This window comes from Triplophysa dalaica, chromosome 21 (genome assembly GCF_015846415.1).
Source record: "Triplophysa dalaica isolate WHDGS20190420 chromosome 21, ASM1584641v1, whole genome shotgun sequence".
NCBI classification, from domain to species: domain Eukaryota; kingdom Metazoa; phylum Chordata; class Actinopteri; order Cypriniformes; family Nemacheilidae; genus Triplophysa; species Triplophysa dalaica.
In genome coordinates this window covers 1,299,047-1,313,668 of record NC_079562.1, presented here as the reverse complement: position 1 = coordinate 1,313,668, position 14,622 = coordinate 1,299,047, and the positions used below count along the sequence as shown (strand labels likewise).

Here is a 14,622-nt window from a genome sequence, read left to right as displayed (position 1 = left end):
AACATTGTATAGCCAAAATCACTCCACTATTGGAAAATCACATTTTGTTTGAAATGTGCATAGTCTTTTCTAGTTTTGATAAAATATTAAAATCCTCTTTCCCTCAAAATTCAGTCCCTGCCTCCCAAGTCCCACTGCTCCATTTCCAGCCCTGCCAGGGGAAGCGTTCTGTATTGCCTTATGTTACTTAGCAGATCGTCCTTATACAACTTTTACATCGCAAGCATTTAATAGCTTGACATCTAAGCATGCGTTGAGTTTAATCTCTTCTTTGGGAATTATCAGGGTATTTTCCATCTGCTGGAGAAGCAGTCATCGTCTGCAGCCCAGTGGACCATCATTCCAGTTAAGCAGATTTAAAACAAAAACCAACTGTCCATCTGCTACAAGGCCAGACCAGTGTGGCCTGGTACTTTTACCATAGTATATACCCAGATTATGGAGAGAAAATACCTTAATGAAGTTTACTGGAGTATTTCAGTTAACTCTGGAGATCTCGTAGGGTTAGTTGATGGTGGCAAACTCCAGTTTAATCTGGTTTAGGTTTGCTTGGTGTTTCGGCTTTGTAAAGTATGCAATGTTTACGTGATGAATTTCCCACATGCCCAGTTTCACTGATAAGCCTCAAGGCTAGTCTTAAAATAAAATGTATGTTTGAGCTGTTTTATCTAAATAAAACTTGCCCTGAAATATAATAAAGTAGTGGGATTGTTTCGTCTCAAGATGCACACCAGTAATGTTTATTTCTTAGTCTTTTTTATAAAAGCGAATTAAGGCTAAAGTGGTTTAAGATAAACCTTAAAACCTGGCCTTAGATTTTGAAACTGTGTTTATGTCTTAAATCCTAGTGACTCTTTCTTCAAACAAAGATATTTTGAGAAATGTCTTGGAGGTTTGTGTTCATACAGTGGAAGTCAATGGGTTAAATTTTGTCTGATTATCAACACTCTTACAAATATTCTGTGAAGATGTCAACCTGTCTATGAAGAAAATCCAGTTTTTACCAAAGGATTTTACTATACTAACAGATAACATTCGGTGGTTCAAAAACCCATGTGAAGTTTCCAAGTTTTAAAGCATTTTTATTCGTTTAGTGCTATTTTCAAGATGGTCACATGATCCATGACACTCCATATTCATTATAAATGGACATTTTAATAAACTTGCCTACATGTGTGTGTTTTTTTATTGTTTACAGTGCTCTGATGCATGACATGTTTTAAAACAGTACACAGAATGCCGCTCAGATTAAATGCTACAGAATGAGGCCGGATGGGATTATTGCATACTATTGAATAGACGTTCTGTGGAATTTTGGATTATATCACATTATTTCAGTACAAAGGTTTATTTTGTGATCTAATATAATCAGTGATTTTTAAGTGAAGGGTTTTGACCTGTTGCATCTTTAGTTTTCCGGTCCACACGAGAAATGTCATGGAAATATTATTGCATTTTCAGGACATTTTTGTAAAATTTTCGATGATATTTAGTTGAATTGTGCGGTGGGCATTTTACAGCAGATGTAAATGTAGGTCATTAATGTCTTAAGCGTTTGTGTTGATAGACACAGAGGAATTAAGCACACGCTTTTGTTTACACACACACACAAACACACGACAACAAGGTGACAGTGTGTGTGTAAACAGAAGTGCGTGTTTAATTCCTCTGTGTCTATCAACACAAACGCTTAAGACATTAATGCTAAAGGTGAAATTAAAAGGTCATTCAATCGCATTTCCCCCGGGGTAAATGTCAGCGGGTTATTTCTCCGAGCGCTTTTCTCTCTATATCTGTATTTGTATTTAGTATATGACCTGCACTCTTAAAAGGTTGTTTCTTGGTTGTTTTGACTCATGAGTGGGCCAATTATAGACATTTAATTGAAACCCACGGCCATTTTACTTTTTTGAGCTAACAGTCTCCTCTCCCGTGGATGAACGTGCACGGGATTTTGGGTTGTGAAATGCAGTGAAAGATGCATCTATGTCACCTTCAAAAAATGAATGTCTCATGTAGTGAATCTTTGTAATAGTCTTTTATCGTTTTTGTCTTTGCTTTAATTCAGCGTTAAGCGAGTGTTTTAGAGTCGTGAGGCTGCAGGAGCGTGTGACGTAAGCCGCTGGCGGTACACAGTGTTCCAGAAGAGTGGCCTATAAACTCCAGCGAGAGAGAAGAGAGAGAGAGTACATCATGTGTGTACACAGCATGGCCTTGTCGTGTCATGTGCTTCACAGATCACCATCTCTGCCGCTCGATGTGTCCAAAACGCAGCGGGTATCTTAAAAGGGCCCTCCCTGTGAACCCTTTACAAATCCCACAACACCCACCAATTACCGAGGTTTGGGTGAGTTGGAGTCCTCCTGTGATCTCTGATCCAGACATGTTACGTAACGTCTGCTCGTCTTGAGAGTCGAGGGATCTGGACGTGCGTTTTGGAGTTGAGTGATAGGATGGGACAGGGCAGCTTTTAGTCTCTCACAAAGTGATTAAAAACACAGCAAGTGTCCGTGTAACGTGTGATCTTACCCATAATTCAACATCTCACCGTGAAAGTGAAGTTCACCGAACTCTCCCACCAGAAACACAGCCGATACTAATCACATTTCACGTCTCCTGGATATCTCCTGTCCAGCAGATTTAGCTTGATTGTCTTCGTAAGTAATAGATCATCTCAGGTGATCTCACACCTGTCTCTTCTGGAGTTTTGGAAGAGATCTCAGAATCTGCTCATATTTGCAGAGATAAACAAATCTTTCTTAATTCCTTTCTTAATCGTAATTGTGTAAATATTTTGTTTTATTTTTCAGTTCAACAGACAATTTAGGAATGTATGGAATGTTAAAATATTGAAAATGATTTAACAAAATGACAAATGTTGGGAAAATTGTTCATATGCTGGAAATAAATGTTATTTAAATTTAGTACAAAGCAGTCATAATTAAGAATTGAGCCCAGTATTGTGTAGAGTATCAATTATATTAGAAAGTCTGCATATTGTGAGATTTTGCTGAGAGATGGAAGACTCTCTCTCTCTCTCTCTCATCTCTTCTCATACTGTTTGTTTACTTAGGACCCTCTTGATAAACACGCTCTATTTAGAAACAAACACAGTCGCTCTTTCTGCTCCGTCTGATTTACTCTGATGTCTTTGTATGAGTGTATGTGTGTGAGCATGAATAAAACATGCCGTGTGTGTGTGTGTGTTGGTGCCTAGAGACAGTGTTCTGTGCTCCTCAGTCGACTGTCGTCTGTAGAGTTTGTACAGCTGTGTTCAGCCATGTGAAAGCAGGTCAAACGCCTGCGCTACACACACACACACACCTCCATCCTCTTGTGTATGTGATTGTGTGTGTTTATGTGACCTCATCCATATTAATGTGCAGTGAAATAACATAACACACTTGAATCTGAGTGAAATGTGTATTTGCATGAGAAATGGTGAGTTATACTGATGCATTAGTGTGTAATTGCATTAGTTTATTAATAAAACACGAACATAGCCGCCTCTCTGTCATTCCACGTTTGTTATTTGCTATTGTAATGGTGTTTGCTGAGGCATGCGTCACTTTTACTATCGCTCATACTTAAATTTGAACAAAGCCTTTATTAAGATTAGGTGCAGTACTTATGAAAGCAACTAGAGATCTGCGTCTCTTTTGCTCACACACTCTTGCATACTGTGACAGTACGTACTGAAATTGAATAAGTATCTACCTTTCGGCCGTTTAAACAGTACGTTCTATATTGTATGAGGGGGTGTAGTATGAATACATTTCGGACATACTGCGTCCGACATGTTTTATTGGCATGTGACCCGTATGCTCTTTGATCTATGATGCATTAAACAACCTAAACGTGAGCATTGATAAAAACATAATTTGGTCACGAGAAATTCATTTATTGGCTCTTACATTAAAAACGGACGTCAGTTTATTTGATTTACTTTTGAAATTTGACCGTTGCTCAAACCCCGTGGCATCACAGGATAGAAAAGTGTCCATCCAATCCACACACAAGAATCTGGGCAGAAGTTGTAGACCATCGGGGTATTTCTCGCCTACCGTTTTTTGCATTCTGAGGTTTAAGATATACTATGACTTGATATGACACATTTTCGCCTACTATATAGTATGAAAGTAGGCAATTTCAGACGCAGCAGTGGAAACAAGACCGCTGAAGAACACAGATTGAGAAACAGTCATTCACTTCCCCATATAGTGCACTATTAAGCATTTGCTATTATAGGGAATAGTGTATGAGTGAACGAGTTAACGAAGTCAGACGCAGCTACTCTCTCTATTTTAATTTATTTGTGCTTTATTTGCATGACAAAAGCTGTATATTTGTATTGCCAGGATTATTATACCAAAGTATTTGCAGCAAGGCTATTTACAATGTAAAGTAGAGCAAATACTTTTTGTTTACAAAATGAATGCAAAATAAAAAGTTAAAAATAACAATACAGGCTAAAAAATATGAACACATTTAATTAAAAGTAATTCAGTATTATACAGTTTACAAATATAATGTTAAATATTCTCTCTCCCTCTTTTTCTCTCTCTCTCTCTCTCTCTCTCTCTCTCTCTCTCTCGGTCTCGCTCTTCAGCTTGAATGATCTTTTGAAATGTTGCCTTGAAAGTGAATTTGACTGCGTGAATAAAAAGCATAAACACTTAGCTTTAGCTGATAAAACATGAACCGTGCGGTGTGAGTGTATAAATTCACATGTGTGATGTATATTTCATGGTGATTATGTTTTTTGGGGGTCATTTGCTCTGAGTTCTCCATTGTGCATGTCACTGTACTGCTCATCTACACCATAACGAACATACAACATGCAGATTTATCCCCCATCATGGCAGTATTTGTGTTTAAACCCTCCCATTTCAGTCATACAAGTAAGACACCGGTTTGCTATATATGTTTGTAAAGTGCTTCATTCACTTTTTTACACGTTTATACTACAGTGAATCAAATAAGCCGCAAACCATCAATCCGATAGAAGAGGTGTGGATTATGGCTTGAGTTGGTTAAACATGTCAGCGGCTCGTTTGAAAACAGTGACATCATCTCGCCACACAAATCCGGGTTTAGCAGCCGGTAGAAACACAGACGGATTAACAGAAGCAGGACTTCATGTCACCGCCGGTTGGACGGACACTTTTATTAACACAAACTGGTTCTGTTTTAACCCTAAACATTTCTCATTATTATTAGTGTATACGGTTCATAAGGTTGTCATATTAATGAAGAGGCATTTACTTTGAATAATACTGAAGTATTTAAGTAAGAGAAAGTTAATTCAACTATTATTTACATCTGTTACACAGGCTCATTGATTTGGCGTTAATAAAATGTCAAAAATAATGCAATTCATACTTGTAATTGTAATTTATAATTGTATACATTTTTACAATATTACATTCATCTCTATCTCTCTCTCTCTTTCTGTCTCTCTGTCTTGAATGAATTATGCAGTCGGAAGAGATTGTGTGATTGTGTCCTTACTAAATCAGATCAGTTGCTACTCACATTTAGCTGGAGTGAAAAAATCAACCATCAAGAACTCCCACCGCTTTTAAGACAATGATATTATGTAAATATTCTGAAATATGCAATGACGGATCACTTTTAAAGTCCCTGTTAACCGGAAGTTGCGATCATTTTAACTTCCGTATTCTGACACATTTCTAAATGTGAGAGTAACTTCAAAGGAGAAAATGAATGGCCATGGCTGGCGTTTCACCACGAATTGATTGGATGAATGAAAACAGCCGTTGCATTTTGAAACAAAACTGGAAGCAGACTGACAGTTGAAGGGGAGGAGTTAACGGATGCTCCGCCCAAGCCGTCTAGTTTACATCATTTGAGATGGATAGTCATTACTGGGCGGAAGTGCATTTTCAGATTTAAATTGAAGATTATGAGGGTACATGAATTTAAAATGAAAATGACCCAAATTGATAAGCTATTTACAATAAATGCTGCAATATTTCATGACAGAAATGATGATTTTTAATTTCACTGGGACTTTAAAAGGATCCATCACCCAAAAAATGTAATTCATGAATTACTAATCCTCAAATTTTTCAAAACCTGTATACATTTCTTTGTTATGATAAACACAAAAAAAGACATTTGGAAAAATACTAGAAACTGACATTTCTATGACACCATTGACTGCCATAGTGGGAAAATTACTGTATGAGAATGAGATATTTGAAAGAATTTAGGAAAGAGAACAGTTCTGGGGCACCTTTGACTACCATTGTATTTTTTCTTTGATAGTCAATCATATCCCGGAAATGTCAGTTGCTAAAATTCTTGCAGATATCTTTCTTTATGTTCAACAAAACAAAGAAATTTAATCAGGTTTGAAACAACAAATCTCCTTTTTTTGTGACAAATTATCAAAAGATGTTTTACAGATTCATCACAAAGTTCTCAAATATTATTTGACTATGTTTTAAGATGCACACAAATCAGATGAGCATGACAGTAAATCTTGTGAATATTTGTTTCTAGAGTTGTTCAATATAAATTGATACATTTTGCATTGTTGCAATCCAGTAAAAGGATATTAATATAGACAGAAGAATTAAGTTTCAATGTATCTTCAGATCCAAATGCCTGCATGTAGACCCCTCAAATCGAAACACTTTACCTCTCTCTCTCTCTCTCTCTCTCTCTCTCTCTCTCTCTCACAGTGAAATTGAGGTGACACAGAGTTTATGTTTGCATATGCTGAACTCTATGTGAACCCGAACGACTTCATGACAGACTGACCTGGATGTGTGTATGTGATCGTGTGTGTGTATGTGGACACGCAGCGGGGGGTTAAAGCATGACATGTGAGCTATGTGTGAGTTTTACACACACACACATATATATACACACACAGACATTTGGTTGAATGATTTTAGTCCGGGCCTGTCTGTGCGCATCAGACTTGCTGAAGTGTGTGTGCGTGTGTATTTGTGCGTGTTGACACAATAGGTGCATTAATTTTTGTAATCAATATTTTCAATATTTGTTTAAGTGTAGTATGTCCGGTATGAATGCTAATTGAACTTGAAGCAAGGGCATGTTGTTTCAAGTCTTGGTTACTTTGGAATATTTGGGAATCTAAATGTAAATGAGTGGAGAGTAAACACATCGTGACCCGTCCACCTCTAAGTGTGAGAGTCTCAGTGAAGGTTGTGTCACACCAGGACAGTCGGGCTGGACAGACAGAACTTTATTAGAGTTTCAACCAGCGCCTCATGGGATTGAAGAGGTTTAAATGAGCGTGCGAGCAGAGCGGCCACTTTAAACGTGGATTAATAGCGATACATTAGACAAAACCTATAACAGCTGAACTTTCAGCTTCTGTTCGGAGTTAATCTTTTGATGTGGCCTGAATCAAGCCAAAGAGGGACATTTAATCTAGAAAACAATACAAATGGCATGTTTAAACTCTCACTGGAACACTGTGATATGTGTGCATGTGTTGAGCTTTGTGTGTCTCTATGTGTGTCTCTCTGTGTGTGTGTGTTCATAAGAGAATGTTATTTATTTAAATGTAATATTATTTATTTAGATGCATTCATACTTCATTTATTTGTTTAATTTATATTTTAGTTATGATTTCAATTTATTTACAATAAGTACATGTTGTTTCCAAAATAAGTGAGTAATCGTGTTAAATAAACTTGATCTCAATATTGGACAAAATAATTGTGATTATAGACGGTTTCAGCGGCAACAACATAGACAAACAATACGTGGCCAACTTCCTGTAGACCTCTGCAAAGAATCTGTAACTGCGAGTAGTTTTTATTTCATATAATTGATCTATAACATAATATAAATTTAATAAATTGTAAAACCAAACACCGACCAGTAGTTAACCACGGGCAATGTCTGATAAAACAGTCTATGATTGAATTTTTGTCATCATCTACCAGCCCTGTTCGATAAAGTCCTCTGGGCTAATGTCTTCTGGGTGGTTTTTATGGTCCCCTGGGTGGTTGCTAGGGTGTCTTGATCGGGTGTTTTGGTTGAAAGTTCTGATCTCTAGACACTCGAGTCCTTCTTTCATTGTCAGTCTTGCAGGTGGGAATTAAACATCAGATTGCTTTGAGGAGCAGTTCACATGTCCTTTGAGGTCATTATGCTCTCTGTAGTACAAACAGTGTGGGACAATGCACAGTATTTGGTGTCGTTTAAAATGCTGGATATCGACAAACCTCACACTTAACTAAATATGAGCAATAATATTTGTAATGCGTTCCTTAACAAACAGCATTTAATCAGAATCTCATATCATGCACCATGTACAGTATGTTTATGAATCCTTCTGAAGGCTTGTTATGATTTGTGTGAATATGCTTCTTGTCTTTAGGCACACACACATACACACACACACATACACACACACACACACACACACACACACGTTTCCATTAGCACCCTACATGACCTGTCATACATTATTTATGTCCATCATGTTGTGACAAGATTCATTTGTGTGTTTTTGCCTCCCGCTGCTTCTGTGAAACATCCAAACTAAGACAGGACCGAGTGTGAAACGGGGGGATTGTGACAGACAAAATAGTCAGGTTTAGTTTTGGTAATGTTAGCACAAACACCACCACTGAAGGTTAGGGTGAGTGATTTTAAACAAACTCCTAACCATATGTGTTAAACCTTGACAAGTAACTTCTATACTGTTTAACTTATGAACATGAATAAATCATGCAGCTAGTTGTGAAGAGATGTGCTGACAGACAGACCAGTTGATAAATCTAGAGATTGGAATATCATAGATTTGACTTTTTTTTACTTGAATGAGTAAACATGCATGTATATATTTTAATAATTCTCTGCATGATTGCTTAAAGCATAATTGCAATACTTTGTATATCGGAGATTAATAATAATGATTCTGCCAAGATTTACTCACCCTAAAGTTGTTCCAAACCTGTATAAATGTATTTGTTCTGATGAACACAGAGAGAGATATCTAGAAAAATGTTAGTAATTGACATTTCTGGGTCATCATTGACCATCCTGGTAGGAAAAAAAAAAGATTTTTGTTGTTCTGTTGAACACAGAATGAGATGTTTCGAAGAATTTAGGAAAGCAAACAGTTCTGGGGTGCCTTTAACTACCATTGAAATTTTTTCTACTGTCGTAATCAAAGAAGCCTCAGAAATTTCAGTTGCTAACATCTAAAAATCTTGTTTTGCACAAACAAATTAAACATTTAGCCTCCCCAAAAATCACAATTTTCTTTTAAAATCTTATGAATAAATATAAGTAAAACCAAATTTATTGTAATTTCACGAACTGCCACTAGAGGTCATGAAAGCTACAGTTTACACTTCAGTAAACAAATCGATTATAGATTATTTAAGCAAAAACAATAATTTATGTTAATTTTCTTTGTATGAAACTGTGAATATTTTTTTAACAAAAAATAAAAATAGCAAACACACACCAAACCCTGAGAGATACGCAGACCCCAGGCACACTGGATGTTGATTATGCTCTAGATTAACAGCTGATGTCTGTCCATGCACGCACAAACACACACACACACACACAATGAAAAAGAGAGAGATCGTGCGTTTTAGGGTTGTGAGAGTTTGCTGTAATATTGTGATTTTGTCTCACTCTCAGGCCTGTCTTACCCCCTCTCTATGGCTCTCTCTCTCTCTCTCTCTGTCTCTCTCTCTCTCTCTCTCTCTCTCTCTCTCTGGCTGCAGGGCTAAAGCTGTTGTTGCCACACATGGCGTTGTGTTGCTGATTAAATATCTGTTATCTGCTTCTCAGGTCAAGCGCACAAACACGCTCGGATTAACACAAACACACTTACACGCCAACACACAAACAAACACACATATTCCTAAAACACACTCGCAGACCAACCAACAAACTTTCTGTTTCATGATTCATTATGCATGAGAGACAGGAATTTCATCTTTTTTGGGGGGGTTTCTGTATATATTTTTACGCTCGTAACATAAACAGTGTCCGTCATTAGGCTGTTGTCACGTCACTTAATTGGCTTTGGACCTGTAGGCAGTTTACAGGAGAAGCCGAATTATAAATAGAGGAATTTTCGTGTGTCATTGGGGTTAAAACGAAATGCCTTTTTCTGTTTGAAAGGACGCAGTTAGTTGGTTGAACAATTGCTGAACATGTAAATATTCATTTATTCTTTCACCTTGGCATCCTCAGAACTTCTCATCTGGATATAGAGCTGCAGTTTTGTAGGTTTTTGTGTGTAGATCGGCTCTGATGTGTCCTTGCCTACAGCGTTCTGACACCGAGCATTAGTGTCTTTGTGTTTGTGTGTTGATATACAACAGTCCTTTGTTTTTGGTGTTTGGTCCATTGTCCTTAACGTGATTTTTATATTCTCTTGTGGTCAGGTGGATTAGTTTTATGAATGGATCACTCTGATCCTTTCACTGGTACTTTTATGAAAATGAGACATTTTGTTCGATCCGTGTTCGGGTTTAGTCTAATGTGTTTAAGATAGTTTGGTTTGTCTGGCAGGATTATGTTGTAGATGATTGTCTCACCTAAGAGGCTTCTTGGACAGAATAGATAATGCCTTGACACCTGGAGCTAGAAGGAAGTTAAAACGATAGATTATTATTGGTCAAATACGAAGTATAAGGAATATTTTATCTGAACATAAAAAGTCAACGTTAGGCTATTCACCTTCAAGTGGTTGTAAACCCATATGCAACTCTATCTTCAGTGGAAGACAAAAGAAAATATTTTTAGAAATGTCTCAGTGGTTTTGTGTTCGTGCAATGGGAGTCAATGGGGTTCAGTCTTGTTTGACTATAAACATGTTTATTTCCCTGTTTGTTTATAAATAAACAGGAGATATAAATAAACTGTATATATATGGAAGTTGACTCAGAATACCAGCTCATAAATGTTCACCGAAATCTTTTAAAGGCTTTTTTGAGCCGCGCCAGCTCCATCATTCCTCCACTGAAGGCACGCTCTCTTGTTTTGGCATTGTATTGCCAACAAAGCTCAAGGATGATAAATTGTTAAAGCTGAAGATGTTCTCTGGCCGCAGGAAGACTCAGTCAGAGGAGGAGCTGTCAAACATGGTCGAGGGCAGGCGGCCGTGAGAAGCGAGCGCTGTCTGGTTCTGCTGCTATCTGAAGGCTATGTCACACGTGCTGGTCAAATGAGGGCACACACACACTCATCCGCTGTAAATGGACGATGAGGAGTATCACAGGAGGGAAATGACCTCTGCTGCTGTATGACATTAAAACAGTGATTCTCAAACTCCATTACATGAACCACATGAGGCGTGTGAGAGCTGGTATACATGACTTAAAAGTACAGAGATTCCAATAACCGTTTGTTTGCAGGGTTTTTCCTGACTCAAAGTGAGGCGTTCATGGTGCCATCTTGATCTTGTACACGTAGGCCTACCGAACCTGTAAGTGGCTAAACTAAAGTAATACATATTACTTTTACATATTAAAAATTCTAATAAAATTATGATGATTAAGTTATATAAATTGTTACTTTTATTGTTACGATCCAACTCTAGAGCTAAAGACATTACAGTGGTGTACGTCTTGTACCTCCGGTCCTCTGCAAAGAATCAATAACTTGGGTCATTTGAATTTATTTATATGCAATAAAATACGAATATGGATTAAAACTAATATCAATTAAATCTAAAATATTTTATTATATTACACACAAATACAGACCAGAAGTTAACTTCGGGTCAGCGCTTGAAACCGTTTATTGAGAAACAATCACTCAATCCAATAAATCCATAAAGCGAGTGGATTGGATATATCAGTCATTCTTTAGATCAGACTGTATGTTTTTATTGTTTATGTTCTGACGGCCTCATATCACCTCGCTTTAATCTGCATCACATCAGTCTGTTAATGCTAAACCTGCCAGTGCATCTGATTCCAAACGCAAAAATTTTAGGATAAGAAAATGGATTTAGGATCTCTAGAAATATCCATAAAAAAAACTTGATCTTATTTTTATACACAGACGGTAGACCTGTATGTGATGCGTATGTTTTTAATATGAAGCATTACAGAAATAGTCTATTTTTGATATGTCCTATGAGACAATAATAACTGCAGGAGTAAGCCATGTGTTTGGTTTCAAATTTGAGGATTTAAAACACGTTCTGCGTAACTAAGACTCGAAAGTAAGTCCTCAGTCTTGTTTAATGATTTGTGATATATGCATTCATAATAAGAGGCCACTACAGTTTTTTCTTTAATCAGCATGATTGTGAAAGACTGAAGAATGCAAAGATTCATGCAATCACTGAAAAAATCTGATTTATTCCATCAAATATAATTTTTTGGACTGATCATTAAATACAAGTAAAACATCAATATTGTGTCGTTCAAAAATGAATATGAACTTGTTTTCTTTGCGGTATTCAAGATCTGCAAACATTGCATCTTTTTGAGAGAAATGTTCACAGAAAACAACAAAAACTCATATTTACTTAAACACAGAATAGTAAATTCAGAAAAACTGCAAATAATTTTGGAGCGCTTTGTTATTTTCCACTGTTTTATATATTATAAGTAGTGGATAAACCATGGCTAGCCGTGCAGTACAACGTGGAGGCCATGAATCCACCCGAAGCGAAGTGCAATAAAATCCTTTAATGCACGGTTAGCCGTGGATTATCCTGCTTATAGCTATGGTACTGTTAATTATATTTACAGTGCAATTTTAGATTTTTCTTTTTAAATGTTGATCAAAATGACTGGAACTACCTGTGCATTAAACGGTTTTATACCATGATCTGTTTGAATACTGGATTCCAATAGGCTGGAAGGTGTGCATTACAAAGCTTTTAACGCACGAGTAACTCCAATCGGTTAGATTACATTTAAAATTAACTGACAAAATAACCATCATATTCACCTGTTTGATCTAAAATGATACTGTTAACATCAATTAAAGATTTAACTTGGCAAATAACTATGGTATAAACAGGATAATCTATGACTTGTCGTGCATTAAAGGATTTTAATGTACTTTGCGTCAGGTGGTTCTTTGCCTCCATGCCGTGCAATAAATCTTCAAACCAATCAGAATCGAGTATTCCAACATACCAAGGTATTATTAGATTATATTAGATTGCGTGCGCAAAAAACACACATTGTGAATCGCCCCTAATGGTCTTCCAGCAGTCAGGTCCAGGTGAATGTGTATTTCATGACCTGCACACCTTCTTTTGTCTCGATCCACAGTGCTGTTGTTTTTTAATGAATCTGATTGTTTTCAGGCTCATTGTTATGTAAAGATCTTTGAAATACAAAACTTGATCTACTCTGAACATTTAATTGGTATATTATTCTACATTGACATTGTCTCAGTAAGTGTTGTTGAAGACGAACGCGGTTGACTAGAGGACTTATATAAACTAACTGGCTGTTTTTCGCTCCGGGGTGACGACTCAACGCCGCTGTCTCTTTCCTCATTCGCTGGGGAGTCCAGTGAGGCAGATGGTGTGAGCCCATGTGACCCGTTCTCCTCCTCTGCCCTCCGTTCGGCCCACGGCCGTGTTTTTCAAGGGTGACTGGGTCTGGTTTTGGTTGACCCTTGCGTGCTGTTTTTTTCTGTGGGGTTTTAAAGCCTGTCTGGAACGGCACTCTGCAGACCACCTGGTTCTGCACGAGATTTAGCGCTAATGATGTCTAATCTTTGGTGTGATTGTGTGAATAAAGCGTGTTTGGAGACCGGCACGGATTGCCGAGAGACTCACATTGGCTTTGATTGTGGGGTCAGAAGGACACCCTCAGTAGTCAATTTCGGTGTGGAAAAACTTTGAGATTAGAATCAGGCTCTTAGCATGACAGCGGCGTTCTAGATCTGAAAATACCCCTTTTACAAATGATTAATTGCGATTAATCGCATCCAGAATAAAATGTGTCTACATAATATATGTCTGTGTATCGTGCATATTCATTTTGTATTTAGGAAGACATACACGCCTGACATCGGGGATGCAGTAACAGCATTTTTTGGTCACATAACAATTAAATTCATTGTATTTGACATCTCGGCACAGATGCTTCACTTAAACAGAGGCACGTCCACCATCATCTGCTCGATAGATTGTGTTAAGCCTGCTGAGTTCACACCGGACACAAGTTATGAAACCGCAGCACTCGGTGTGGCGGTAACATTCGGTCCTGCGGCATGTTTACTCTCCGAGTGATTTTATTAAAACAGTATAGGTCAAAGCAACTGGGCCCTTTCTGTTAGCCCCTCAGCTCAGCCACAAATACAGTCAGTCCCCACGGGCCCGGAGACCGACTGACTCACAGAACACGATGTTCTGCACTCAGAGAGAGATTGAGAGAGAGAGAGAGAGTGAAAGAGAAAGAGAGTGAGAGAGAGAGAGACCTGGGGCCACAGAGGGTTGTATAGCAGCAGAAATCCGTCTATTTGTTTTCTACAATTTAAAATGTGCGTTGATGCTTGAATGACATCTGAAACATACACGCTGTTAGAGATGCTAAGACAGAGAATGACAGAGAGAAACAATATATAAATATGAAAAACATATTTTATATTTGATCAAATAAAACGATA

General features: G+C 37.5%; 1 long non-coding RNA gene across 1 annotated transcript in view; it reads left to right on the top strand.

Moving 5' to 3' along the window:
* LOC130409993 (uncharacterized) overlaps nucleotides 1-14,622 on the top strand; it is a 35,288-nt gene that overhangs the window by 1,238 nt on the left and 19,428 nt on the right. The window lies entirely within an intron of this gene.